Source organism: Anser cygnoides, chromosome 3 (assembly GCF_040182565.1).
Source record: "Anser cygnoides isolate HZ-2024a breed goose chromosome 3, Taihu_goose_T2T_genome, whole genome shotgun sequence".
Classification (NCBI taxonomy): domain Eukaryota; kingdom Metazoa; phylum Chordata; class Aves; order Anseriformes; family Anatidae; genus Anser; species Anser cygnoides.
The window spans coordinates 111,415,887-111,430,432 of NC_089875.1; the positions used below are offsets into that span (position 1 = coordinate 111,415,887).

The following is a 14,546-nucleotide window of genomic DNA, read 5'->3' on the forward strand; positions in this document are numbered from 1 at the left end:
GATGGTGGTGCCAGCATGTGTGTCTTCTGGGAGATAGGAATGTCGATCTCACGCAGCGTCAGGATTTCTTTCCCTTTACAGCGGCTGCACAGAGCGGCAGCAGTGGCATTGATTCCAGCTGTTGCCGCCCTGCTGCACGCCAAGACAGATAAACTGAGGGTGTTCTTAGCAGCTCCTCTATGAGGTAGTTAGATAAACACAAGAAACATAAGGAGATATTAAAGAGTAGATTATAATCCATTTTCAGGAAACAGCATTTTCTCCAGCAAAAGAGACTGAACTTTATCAAAGGGAAAACTTCTCCTGGAGGACTTGCCAAAGTAAATCTCTTTGATGCAAACGGTTTAAGCAAAGACATTCACCTTAATCTACTGTGTGGTGACCCGGTCTTCTGATACAAAGAATAATTATGGGTGTTTTCAGAATTGCTGTGGTCTGCAAATCCTCCAAATCTAAAATGAGTACTTAGTGTTCCCACTTCACCACTTGGATCCTGGTAACCTACATTTCTTTTAAATTTAGTAACGCCTAATGTCTTTAGATGTTGTTACTCAGAAGGACTTCACTGCCTTTTGAAAGACAGATTTAAAAAAATGCCAGTGTTCATTAACCAGCTTCTTTCAGCTTTACATTTATTATTGTGCCTGTGCAAAAAGGAATAACATCTAATAAACTGAATGACCTACAAATAACTTGCCCAAAAGGCAGAACAAAATGGAGTGGAAAAGATGAGTGTTTAGCTGTTGAAATTAGTATTTTCATGCAGATTGATGTTTGTGCCAGTTTGCCATCCTGGACGCTTTCAGTTTAGTTTATTTGTGTTACAGTAGTAGTGACAATGTAGTTAAATATAGCCTCTGAAAACAGGATCTCTGCTTGTTTCATTTGTATTCTACTGTTCTTTCATTAAACATTTCTTCATCTTTGCAGAGCCAAATTCTTACAATAATAAATCAGAGACACCTAAGTTTCTTGCCAAGTCAAATATCTACAGTTTCTGGCAATTATGTAATTTCCAGATTTGCTACAATGGCTCTTGCTGATAAGTCAATTGTCATAAAAAGAAATGTTCCAGACCAATCTTTATTAGGGTGTCCTTCACTGATCTGTGTAAAATAATCTCCCTCCTGCCCCACTTTCTTTTAGAAAAGAGAAACATAATTACAGCTTTTTCCCTTGCTTTGAATGACTCTTCATCATAACAATTTATATCTGGAAAATGTCACAAGAAAATGTGAAAAAGGTAAGTTAAAACCAAAGAAATCAGGCACTGCTGTTATTAATAGAACAGCTCAAAAATGTTTCCCATGATGTGTTATAATGGCTCTGTCTTATAATAAAATTTAACAGTGATGTATTTCCCTTGTTCTCAAGTTGATTTTGTATTAGAAGTCCAGACAAAAGTAATTTGTAGCAAAGGTCCCTGATCCAATGTCTGTATATGGAAAAGACTCAAAGGACTTCATGCCCATTTAAAAGCCCTTTAAAATGATTAATGGCTAAATGCATTACAAATTATCAAGTATTTCACACGGACAAAACAGAAAATTTGTTCTGAGTTTTGGCCAAATTTCTCTTCCTTAGTATTTAGGTTAAAATATCACACTAACAGTAATTGTGAGCACTCATTCAAAGTGGTGATGAAGTAAGTGGTGATAATTAAAAAAAGCCAATCATTTTTTTGCCTGTTTTTGCTTCTTATTATATAGGTGTTTTATATTTAAAAGACTTCTTGCAATCCTCATTGTCACCAGGCCTGCAAAGCGTTCTCTGAGCGCTTCATCATTTTGAAGGCAAATGAGTAAGAACAAAATGAAATCCCAGGACTTAGCTGTAAGTTCCCAATTTTTGGTCATACCTGGAAGTGATTCTGGCACCAATTTTGAAAAAGAAGCCTGTCCCTTTCTTCACTTAAAACCTAATGATTTATTTTCCAGCTCTCATTGTAGTTTCTTCTTAAGTAAAAAGGCAAAGCTGGGATATATAGAAATGGGGCCCGTTCTGGCCAGTAGAGTTGGCAAATCTCATTCCCCATGGTTAATTGAAATAAAGTTCAAAAATATTATTATAACAAGTAGAAATGTGCACTCCTAATACAAAACAAACAAACAAACATACAAAACCCCCGAATCCATGTCTTTCAGTACTTGTCAAAGAAAGAAAACACTTCATACATTTGGAACCCTTGTAACTACCTTGTTTGTCCCCTGTGGCGTTTTGGACTCCTTGGTGTTGGTGATGGCCATACAGCAAAGCAGAGATATCACCACATGACACAAGTTCCAACACAGCAGTTCATTCATTCTTGCAGTGATGCTGGCATCCCTAGAAGGCATGCTTGGGCATCACTCACTTTACCTCCGAAAAGCTCCCTCTTTTATCAGCAGCCGGCACTCAGGGAACTGGCAGAGTGCCTTTGAGGGATCTGCTGGCTGCCACCTCTGCTTGAACTGCCATGTAGGAACACCCCACACCCAGTCCAAAACCTGTTGACAGCTAATATATCAAATTAGAATAATTATTACATATATTTAATGACAGTATATTTACACAATTTTATTAGGTCATATACGCTTCCTTTATGCAGGGAGCTATAAAGAGCTGCTAGCTGTTAACAAACGTGTGAAACCACTGATCTTATATGTAAGTTCACCGCTATTATTATTATTATTATTATTATTTTCAGTATTATTATTACAATTGCAAAAATTTTGAAATACACATGGGAAAAGCAAATAGAACTAAATTGTCTACCATCCTAGAAACATTGTGGGGGTCATAACACAGAGGAGACTAATCAATCATGCACAAGACATGGCCAGCCTGTGAAACATCACAGAACAAAAAAATGGACCTCTGTATGTCTGTTTATCCATTAACATATTATTTTCCAGTTTCTGTCTCTTTCTACAAAACACTGTTTTTTCCTCCATACACGTTGTGCCTTGATACTGTGCATATAACTCAATAACTGTTCTGAAGTTTGGCAGGTTTCCAGCTGCCCTTGTGTCATCTTTATGAAATTTGAAAACATTGGGGTTGTACATATTATCTTTGCAAGTGATGATATGATTCATTATTCTGCAGCTCTCATCAGCTGCAAGGGTCTAAGAAATTTGTTTCATGGGCAAACTCAAATGTTTAGTGGTTTGTCCAGGGGCAATGTTAGGGTCAAGATTAAAACTGCTGACCTCTCTTTTCCATCTCTTTCCTGCCCTCTCCTTATAAGCATTTTGACTGCAATAAATAAATAAATAATGATTTTTGATTCTAGGTATTTATAGGCTTAAGGAAAAGTCTCAGCCAGTAGAATAAATCCTAATGCTCATTCAAGTAGGCTGAAACTCATTCCAGTGTTAATATTTTAGGGAGTATGTGAAATGACAATCCTGTCCAGTACATTTACAATACCATTGCCAACAAAGTATTACCAAATCACAAGACGGTTGAGTTTGGAAGGGACCTCTGAAGGTCATCTGTTCCAACTCCATGTTGACAACATCATCAAGCTTTGCTGTCCATTATAAACATGGGCTCAGTGGGCTTTCAGGAAGGATGGCACTAAGGCTTAACCTCTCACCCTCCAGCTGATCTCACTTTTGTGGAGTCAGGGACATTTCTCTGGGGCTTAACATACATGCTGGCATCTTCTATACTGTCTGGGTTTCCTGGAAGCCTTTTTCAGCACCACTCTTGCTAGGATGCTAGGCTAGACAGGTAACTCTAAGGTAGTAAATAATACTGGGAGAAGGGCCCAGGTACCATCCGTTGACTGTAGTGTGTGTCAGTGTCAGTGTGCTCCTGGGCATGATGGAACAGCACTAGGCAGGGCCCTTCCCAACTGTGCCCAAGCCTGCTGTGGGGATTTAATGTGGCAGATGTGGCACACACTAAGCTATTTCCACACAGTCATTCTATTCTGGGGGACAGGAGATTTTATCCTCATAGGAATGAGTTGGAGAGTCAAGAGTCCATAGTTTTTTTTTGTTTGTTTGTTTGTTTTGAGACTATCCAAAAAAAGGACAGTCTAAATTTTTTTTTTGTTGTTGTTATAGATATGCCACAAGATCCCACTGAAGGTTAGTCTCCTCTGTTTTAGTGTTGTGCTTGGGAAAGAGAGGAAAACACCTGGCTGGTGGAAAGGAATACAGTACATGGGTCCTCTTCAGCTTATCCCACTTCCAGGAGCTGGAGCAGAGAAGAAATTCAAGCAGTCTTATCTATACTCTGAGACAGCAACCAAGGCAGGAACAGAGAGATCACATAGGGACTAGGAGCAGGACAAAAAATTAGCAGAGTGAATACAGGAAGTCTATTAACATCTAATAATTCTGGCATTGTTTGGAACAGGGGATATTTAAGACCATTTCCATGGTATTAGTGCATCTCCCATCACTATATTCAAGTATTAAAATATGGATTATAGCTAACACTAAAATTGCCTGCATGAGACCCAAGAGACCCTTTGCACTTTGGTGAATTACAGGAATGCTTTCTGAGAACTAGATTCATTGATGCAAATAGGGGAAATCTACTCTTAAATTTATGGCTAACACCATAATACAAGCTAGATCTGAGGGTCTTCTCCCCCCCCCCCCCCTTTTTGTGTAAAACTATATATCTACAGTTATCCTAGCAAGTAAAAACATTGGTTTGCTGAACAGCTATCTTTTGGGTCTGTGGAACTGACATAAAATATCTCAGCAAAAGCACTCTCACAGTTGCAGCACAGCCAATATCTTACAGCTGTGACTATGCTAGGAGAGCTGCCATCACTATGGTAGTAAAAAAGAAACAGGCAGGAAATAGATTTCACATTCTGGCCAAATATAACAGTATGGAAAAATGTTTATGTCCTGCATCAGGACAAAGAAGTCAAAACCTAAAAACATCATGGGCTGTAAATTCAGAAGATATGGTTTTGGTTCAGATCAGCTGTAACATTTTGTTTTGGCAATTTGGAAATGTTTTGGTTGTTTTTAATATATATTTTGTGATTTAATTTGCTTAAATTTCTCTATAAAAAGTAATTTTGGATCATAGAATTGTCATTTCTGGAGACAAAGTTTCAGTTACTTCAAAAGACATTTACAAATGCTTTTCAATCCACTCTTGAGAACAATGTTTCCCCTTGAAAAATGTTGTATGAAGTAATCAATGTGTTCTAATTTGAAAAGTAGAATGAGAGTGTTCCTGACCACCTCACTGTAATGACAGCAATATTCCTTGTTAAATGAGGCTTGGAACAATTCATAAAAAATAGAATCACGTATGTGGGTGCTGCAGGACTGGCAGTGATAGTTTTATATGTTTTGATAGTTTTGTATACTCTGTCTTCATTTACTGGAATTGATGGTTACTTTTTATTTTCTGACAGTGCTGTGATTCTTTCTGCTGTATTCACATACATCAATCAGCAGAGCTACTCCCACTACTTAATGATGATTTTCATTTGACTTTAGGTTTGAACTAGACAATTAAGTTATCCTAAATATTCAGAGAAGGAGTTTGAGAAGGTAGGGCAGGTTGGAAATAAAAACTGGAATGGAAGCTCTGAACAGTTTTGCAAAGTCATATGCACCCCTTTTTGTGTGGGGGTGTGTGTCTTACAATATTTAAGAAAAACACATCTGAAGAGATATTTTGGCAGAGATTACTGATTTATATTCATTTAGCTCTGGAGGTTGACATATTCTCTCATTAATACATGTGCAGAACACCCATAGATCTGCTCACAAGACATCCTCTGATGTTCACAGCAGAATTAATATTAGCTGAGCAAACTGCCATGCAATTAATAGGGGATAAATGATTAACAAATGTGATAAAAGCTGACTGTGGGCACAACAAACAGATCTTAGGTTTCTTCCATGGCCAGTAAATAGTGGTGGGTTCTTATAGGGGGTGACTCAACGCAGCAGCTTCTCATAGAGGCTCCTGGACTGAGCCAATATGATGGGAATGACTGGTCCTGCAGTAAACCTTGCAGGCTTGGTTCATGAGGCCCTGTGACCTCATTCTAACTCTGTGAGGTGAGGAGACAGGGTTATATTTCATTAGCTTGTGCATCAGGATTTCTTTCCGAAGGAAATGCCTAGGTTCATATGTAGGGAGGCTATCACATAGCATTCTAGTTTGTTCACTGATGGAAAAAATTGTGGGACAAACTGCAGAGCCTATCTTTCCTGCTTTATGGATGCTGCTGGTATCAGGATTGCAGGGGGAGCCATGGAGTGCCCTCATGGTATTGCATAGTAACATCTTGCTTCCCAGGACCTCTAACTCCCTTCATCAGTGACAGAGGCAGTGTAGGAAAAATAACTACCTACTTCTGAAGTTAAGCTCTGCAATATCTCTTCCTCCAGAGTCTGAAAAACATAAGCCACAAACCAATTATTGTTTTTTTAACATCTGGAATGAAATCCAAGTGCACTGAGCAAAATCTTACCTCTTAATTTTGACAGTGCATATCCTTTAAAATATGTTGTCTCCCAAAAAGAAATTATGGAATTGTTTGCTGATTCTTTTTTAATACCAGATTTAATGATGACTAGGTCAAAATAAACCTTCTCTGGAGACTGTATATATTTAAAACAATGACCAAGTCAGTGATGATCAAACTGTTTTGCCTGATCTGAAAATACCTCATTTTTTGCATCTATCTGTGAAATTCTTGGTTTTATACACATATTAGTAGAGTTTCTGGAGTATTATTTTAAAAGTGATTATTATTCAGCTTAATTTACCACTATCGTAATTTTCACTGTACTGTCTTTTGCTGTTGTGTTCTAACAGCTAGGAGCAAATGACTTTGCAAAAATGAAGAGCGAATCTTGAGGCCATTATGCTTTCTTATTCCAAATGTTATGTTATATACCTATAGAAATTATATGTTAGCTAAACCATCTGCTAAAGTCATGCACAAGCTGTTATTTAACAGGGTCTGCAAATGATCAGATACAGCCTCACAAGCAGGTCACTCAGTCGCAGCAAATTACAAATGCGTTTCAAATAGGATAATTTGACCAGCTGAAAGATATATAGGAATATTTTCTGAAGAGAAAAACATTAGAAACTGTTTGCCCATTACTAGGATTTAACTTTGAAAATATCTCTAGAAAGAGACTGGGGTCCAAACCACAAAGTAGAGAGCTGGATTTTAAAATCCTTGAATTTGGGGGATCTGATCTGAAGTTTTAGTTCTGCTCATTATTGAAGGGGATCTCATTTGTGAAATTCAGAGCTGCATCTGGTTTTGGATTGGAAACTAATGCAAAGAATGGGGGTATTTGCTTTCAAGAATCTTGATTCAGACCCCGCTTCTAATTATTGTCCCAGCTGAGGAAGCACTGATCGCTAATGCACATCATTCAGGAACTCAGTACAAGTATACTTGCGCAAAAGTTTCACTTTACTCAATTGGAAGCAAATGTAGTGCTTGCAGCCAGACCTGGTTTGGCCACAAGCAAAAACTTCTATGGCTCTACACAATACAAAACTGAATCTTAAAAGTTAGCAGATTATGGTTTCTATAAGCAGTCAAAAGGACATCACTTGTCTTGGGATTACTTTGGCTATGAGAAAATAGTCTGCTATGAGTCTGTTTTCCAGCAAACATCACTACAAAACAATGAAAAACTCAGTAAATTGTGTGAAATGTTGTTGTTGTCGCTATATTATTATTTTGCATTGTTTTTCTATTTGTTTCCAATGGAAGCAACGGTTATAATATATTATCTTTGTATCCCTGAAAGGTATCGAAATTCTTGGCTAATTTCAGCCAAAAGTGATGGTGGTAAACCTGCAAAAGATACCAAGTTTCTACAGATTTCAGGCAGGGCCCGTTTGAGAGTCCCAGTGTCAGAGAAGAAGACTGCAATATGACTGTCAAAAAATATACCTTATGGGGAAAAACATGATGAATGTCAAACAACATCAGCCAGAGTGAACCCTTACTGAGGCACTGGAGAATCAAACTCTGAAATCCTAAACCCTACAAAATCAGATTTAACTATTGTTAAAGACTATTGTTTTTTGTTTGTTTGTTTGTTTGTTTGTTTGTTTTCCCTAAAGCAATAAAGTGCAGCTGAACCAAAAATACCACTTCTTAGGAAGATTCACAGTAGATCAGGAGCTGACTGAATAAAGATTGAACCCTCAGCAAGTTTGCCAATGACACAAAGATGGGGAGGAGTGGCTGATACCCCAGAGGGCTGTGCTGCCATTCGGAGGGACCTTGACAGGCTGGAGGGCTGGGCCGAGAGCAACCTCATGGAAGTTGAACAAGGGCAAGTGCAGGGTCCTGCACCTAGGGAGGAATAGCCCCAAGCACCACTACAGGGTGCTGGGGGGGTGACCTGCTGGAGAGCATCTCTGCAGAGAGAGACCTGGGAGTCCTGGTGGATTTTGGATTAATAGTGTGCATAAGGACAGAGGTTAGCAGTGATTGCTGCTGTGCATGAAACAGAGACAGTATAAAGAAAAAGCAAAGAAGACAAAGAGGTCTTGGACATGAAGTCCTGAGACAAAAAATAATAGGCGACAATATCCAAAGCATCTCTAACATATTTGCCTTTACATATGGTGAAGATTAAAACTGTGACAAATTTGTGGGGTTTTGTTTGTTTGTTTTTAAATGACCTTATCTAGGAGGCTAATTCTTCAAAGGGCAGAGAATTTAAATTCAAGCTTTCTTCAGTGCTCACATCCACAGATTTATACTAATACCACAGAAGTCTAGCAGGTTTTAATTCACTTCTGCCCCACCAAAGACATGAAGAAAACAGTGTTTCCTCATGCTATGTAAAAGGGATGTCCTTTTTGTTGTACCAAAGTCTCATTTTAGTGTCAGAATGTGAAATTTCACTTCATCCAGAGGAGGGCAACAAAGGTGGTAAAAGGGCTGGAGGGCAAGTCCTATGAGGGGAAGCTGTGGACACCTGTATTGAGGGACCTGGAAGTCCTGGTGGACAGCAGGCCGACCATGAGGAATGTGCCCAGGTGGCCAAGAAGGCCAACAGTATCCTGGGCTCCATTTGGAAGAGTGTGGCCAGCAAGCCGAGGGAGGTGGTCCTCCCCCTCTACTCAGCCCTGATGAGGCCACACCTGGAGTATTGTGTCCAGTTCTGGGCTCCCCAGTACAAGAGGGACATGGAGCTACTGGAGAGAGCCTAGAGGAGGGCCACTAAGATGATTTGAAGACTGGAGCACCTGTCATACGAGGGCACGCTGAGAGAGCTTGGCCTGTTTAGCCTGGAAAAGAGAAGACTGAGGGGAGACCTCATCAAAGTATACAAATATCTGAGGGGAGTGTGTTGAGAGGAAGGAGCCAGTCTCTTTTCAGTTGTGCCCAGTGAGAGGATGACAGGCAATGGGCACAAACTGAGGCACAGGAGGTTCCATCTGAATATGAGGGGGCACTTCTTTACCGTGAGGGTGACAGAGCACTGGAACAGGTTGCCCGGAGAGGTTGTGGAGTCTCCTTCTCTGGAGATATTCACAACCTACCTGGATGCCATCCTTCACAATGTGCTCTAGGTGATCCTGCTCAGCAGGGGGCTGGACTAGATGATCTTCAGAAGTCCCTTCCAACCTTGGCCATTCTGTTATTCTGTGATTCTGCAAAAGAAGATAAATCATAATGAACAGATTTCTACTAATCTGAACTTGTTCTTAAGAATGATGCCTCCTCTTCATTTGTTAAATCATTAATGATGTAAATGAAGTTATAAGATTGATGTTAATGAACTTAAAAGATCAACTTTTTTAAGAACATCTGCTTTAATTCGTTCAGCTGATTGGGGAAGGAGTTTCAGTTGTGAATGGGGAAAGGGATTCAACATGGGAGAGGAACACATTGAGTTCTGTGAAACAACTAGGGCTTTCTTATCTATTGGGAACACCATAGAAGAGAAACATAAAGGCAGTGTATTTCAAATAATTGTAAGCATTGTTTGTTTCTGCCTTCTCAGAGGAGATTTGTCAATTTGAAAATTCTGCTTGATGTCCTTTGTGAAGAAGGCTATATAACCTGTCATTCTCTATAGTCCAGCAGTCTGTATCCTACAATGACTAGTGACTGGAATAAGATGTTTCAAGGGAAGTTGTGGTTCAACTCTTCTTCCTCAAGGTCCCCCAATGTAGGCCTGTTTGAACATAATAATAAGGAGGTGGGTTTGTGCTCATAATAATGAGGTTTAAAATGTAGTCAGTTATACATACCAACTCTGTGCAAAGGAAGACAGGAAACAGGGATTTTTTGAAAGGTTTAGTGTTAGGATGATGATTATTCCACTTGAGTCAGTGTTATTATTTTATCATTCAGCAACAGCAGAATAACAGTAAGACAAATCTTTTTTTTTTTTTTTAAAGAAGACTTCACCTTATATAGTCTGATGCTCAACGCATCTACTTATTGCTCACTAGTGAGATTTCATTAGGGTTTTGGGATTTGTTGCAAACACTGCAGAACATGCATCCTCCAATTAACTGCAATTGTTTGTTTTTTTTTTTTTTTAAATAAAGCTGAAAGTAAAGATGACATAAATAGAATTTTGAATCCTACCACTTTTTACTTTCTTTTACATAGCTATTGTAAAATAGCTATGTAAATTGCCAAATTGTCAAATTGGCAGATGGATCCAATACTGGAAGGGGCCTATTTTTTGTTCCAGACGTTCCTGAATCTCATGAAAGTAGCCTCAGGTTATTGCTTTTAATATGTCTAAGCATTTGTCCAATTTGCCCTCAAACTTCAGTTACAGCTCTAACCTATCTCTGGATGCTACTGGCCTGTGTATAATAAAAAATATACTTTCATTATCACAATGAATATTTTTTGTCTGTCATAGTTCTTTGAGGCCAAATGTCCTAATATAATGTTAATTTTCAGGTCTTATGATATCTCTTCTGTAATCCTCTAAAAACACTTTACAAAAATCACTTACATATCTGTGAAATATGTAAGTGATATTTTATTCTTCTGGGACAGTTCTGTGTCCAAAGTTTAAGAAAAATTCCTGAAATCTAGCCGTCCTTCTTCCATGACCAGAAAAAAAAAAGAAAAGAAAAAAAAAGAAAAAAAAAAGTTGTTTCACAATATCTGAAATACTAATGGTGGTTGCTTTTGTTTTGTTTTGTTTTCCCTACAGTTTTTCAAGCTTCTGTGACTTCCTTAAAAGCCACTTAGAAAATGAAAGGCAGTGTGAATTTATATCAGTGATGTTATCAACAGAGAATGCTCAGTGTAGGAAATAAAGCTATGTTATGATGGCACTAGATTAAAACATAGGAGACAGATTAATTTCATAAATTAGCCATGGCTTCCTGGGTTCACCTTGAAAGCCCCAGAAACCCTTTGTGAGTTGATTTCCCAACTGGTTTTGTAGCACTTCTGATTTTTCATTTCTTGTCTGTGTGATTGTAAAATCTTTGAGGAAAAAGCTGTCACTTAATAGAAATCAGTGTACTGTCACTGATACTGAGGGTTTAATCTCAGTTTGGGTTTGTCTGTGCTGTCAGAATGCAAATTTGAAATAACATCGTAAGAGTATTATATATTCTGTTGTACAGTAATTTTCCTGATCAAGATAAATTGACTAGTAGCATTATTTATGTTAGAGTTTGGAAAGCAAAATATAGTAACTAAAGTTTAATGTGATTTTGCATCCTCCTCTCTATGTAGATGGGCTCTTGAATAGCTTGAAGGAGCAGCAGCAGTGAACCCTTTGGGCTCCATGGAGTACTTGCAGTGTACCATAGCTCTGAATGACCACTGGGTGGCTACACTTGCCTTCGGCATATCGTAGCCCTTGATCCACTTTGTAATCCCAGGATATAGTTATTAAGATGAACAATGAAAGGATACACCCAGAAATCTGGAAGTATTCAAAAAACAGGCTTCACTGGTCTCTTATTTGTACACTGTGGCCCATTGGCCTGCACAATGAAAAGTTACAGTGCTATTGGAAAACACCATCAAACAGCAATAAATGTGCAGAGGGAGAAAGGGAAATACAGAGATGAGTTAGCAATAAAGCAAGCATATTCTGCACATTTATCTTGTTAGTCTCCATGTCCTGGCCACTTCCCAATTTGAGCACTTGTGCTGGATATCCTACTGGTTCACAACTGTTTTGGATTTTGATTCCTTTTCCTATGCTGGCATTCACCAAGAAGCCTCCTGCCACGTGCTGGGATGATCTCCTGGTGATTGATATGGGGAAGAAAAGATTCTGGCCACCACCACCTGACATCTCTTCACCTCAGCCCTACTTAGAAGATGGTTATTATATTAGGGAGGCTACATGTGTGAAATCATCAGTGTAGCTTCACAGCATTTCCATTTCCAGGGATGAAAACTTTCAAGCAAAATTCATAAGTGAAGGTCTGTTTAGCAATCTCCAAAGAGCTTTTGACACCAGGCAACTACTGGAGCTATAGCAAGACAAATAATATAAAATGATAGACAGCACCAATGTGAGCAGCAGAGCAAGCAACTTAGCTACAACATACCCAGTGGTACTATGAGCTGGGATAGCATGAGTTATTTTTGTAATAAAGATTGCTGTTCACCCTCATGAACAGTCCCATTGTAAATGGTAGCAGGGGAGCTTTAGGAAGAGCTGATTGAATCCATTTCTGAACTTATCCTTAAAAGTGGTGGTCCTGACTAGCTATGAATGATGCTCACTACTCTTTGGTAGCTTTTTTGTTGTTGTTTGTTTGTTTGTTTCTGTTTTGTTTTGTTTGTTTGTTTTCATATCAACAGTAACAAAATAGGGGAAAGACATGAAATACCTATTTTTAGTGAGAAAAAAAATAAATGAAGTTTGCATTTACACAGCTAGGACTTTGCTGTAAATAGGAAAAGGTGAAATACCTTGGAAATATCAGATGTTTAAAATTTAAAAAGGAGACAAAAAAAAAAGGGGGGGGGGGGAATGTGAGTCAATGTGAATGTATCAATAATGCTCCAACATGAATGGCTAGATGTGTCAATAAAATAGGTACACATCACATTGCCATTTTAAATAGAGGAAAACTTGTATGCTGTGGCTGACAAATGTCAGGATATGAGGAGGGAAGGAGAAAGCAAGCGGTACGTTAGCAGAGGGAATGAAGTCAAGGAACTAATTCTGGTTTTGTATGCAATGTGATTCCCAGTCTGTCCATACAGCAAGAGTGAAAGAAAACTTCTTAGTCTAAATATAACATAGGCGGATTGCTCTGTGCTGTGCAGTTGTGCTGAAAGATTTCTGCCCTGATGACCATGTGAGTGGGATGCAAGCTCTTTGCAACCAGGCACTGCACTGTTATGCATTGCTGTGTGGTAGGATTTCCGGTTGTACTAAGTAATTTGTGCCAACAGCTTGCAATAAGTAAAAGCTTTGTTTCCATCTCTGCAATTGTTGCAGTCCCAGCAATTTCTGATCATGGTTTTTAAAGGAGAAAGTTGAAGTGGACATCTGGCTTAGTGATGTAAAGCTTTTCTGCAGATTAAGTTTTCGGCAGTTCTGCATTTATTCACCAGTGCCCCAGCTTGTGGGCATTATTAGTGTAGAGAGACAGATGCGACTGTGGTGTGAATGGCAGAGGGGTGCTGTAGACACTCATATGGCCTCTCCCTTGCTATGTACCATGAAACAGTAGGGAAATGCTAGAGAATGAGTGAATGGGGAAACAGAATTCAGCTGCTTGGGTTGCCATGAATCTGATCCTGTCCCTTATGAGAAATTAAGGGTTGGTTATCTTTGGACAGGTGAATTAACTCAATAGTATCTTGATCTTTCTGCCTTGGAAAACAGAGATTATATATCTTCTCCACTCCCGTAAAAGGGCTTCAAGATATCTGAAAGAACCATGCTACTTAAACACTGGACGTTATTTTTAGAGCACTCAGCTCTCTGGCTATGCCAGATGCAAATATTTACTCCTCTCTCTTTAATAAAAATTGGAGAAGAGAAACAAGATCAGAAACTTGGGCCATTTCTTGATCACCTTTGTACACAGATCTGGGGCTAATAGCACCCTTTCTCCTTTGGAATAACATCTTCTGAAGACAAAGGAAATAATATTCCTTGCTTAATTTATTTCCTCATTGATCTTTGTTTCTTCATTGATTAAAAGTAGTACTCTCTAAGAAGAGGTCAGCAATGGTTTTTTTTTGCTGGTGTTTTAATTTTGAACCTCTGGATCTCCCAGGTATAAACTGTAAGTAAGTGTAATGCCAGTATGATACAGCTGCTTGCCATATGTGTTGGAGAAAGGAACATGTGATTGTGAAGAGTATGATGACATCTGAACCGATAAAACATTCATCCCAAGGTGAACGGGTGTATCTGTTATATATTTAGGCATTCTCTTTTACCAGCAGACTTAGAGCAATTTAAAAGCATAAAGCCATAAAAGGAGGAAAGATCACAAGGGTTTGCGAGGGAGAGTGACAGAAATGGAGGAGAGGGCTTATCACGAGCAACAGTGATGAAAACAGTGGGAGGTATATAGATGAAGTGGAAGCACTTTAAGGTTCTCCTTCTTACACATAC

At 38.8% G+C, this 14,546-nt stretch overlaps 1 long non-coding RNA gene across 1 annotated transcript in view; it reads right to left on the bottom strand.

Annotated features, from left to right (window-relative positions):
- The window catches only part of LOC136790533 (uncharacterized), a 78,047-nt gene that overhangs the window by 5,578 nt on the left and 57,923 nt on the right, over positions 1-14,546 (bottom strand). The window contains exon 2 of the long non-coding RNA XR_010830646.1: positions 9,508-9,618. This is a non-coding gene — a long non-coding RNA (uncharacterized lncRNA). The remainder of the gene's footprint in view (positions 1-9,507; positions 9,619-14,546) is intronic.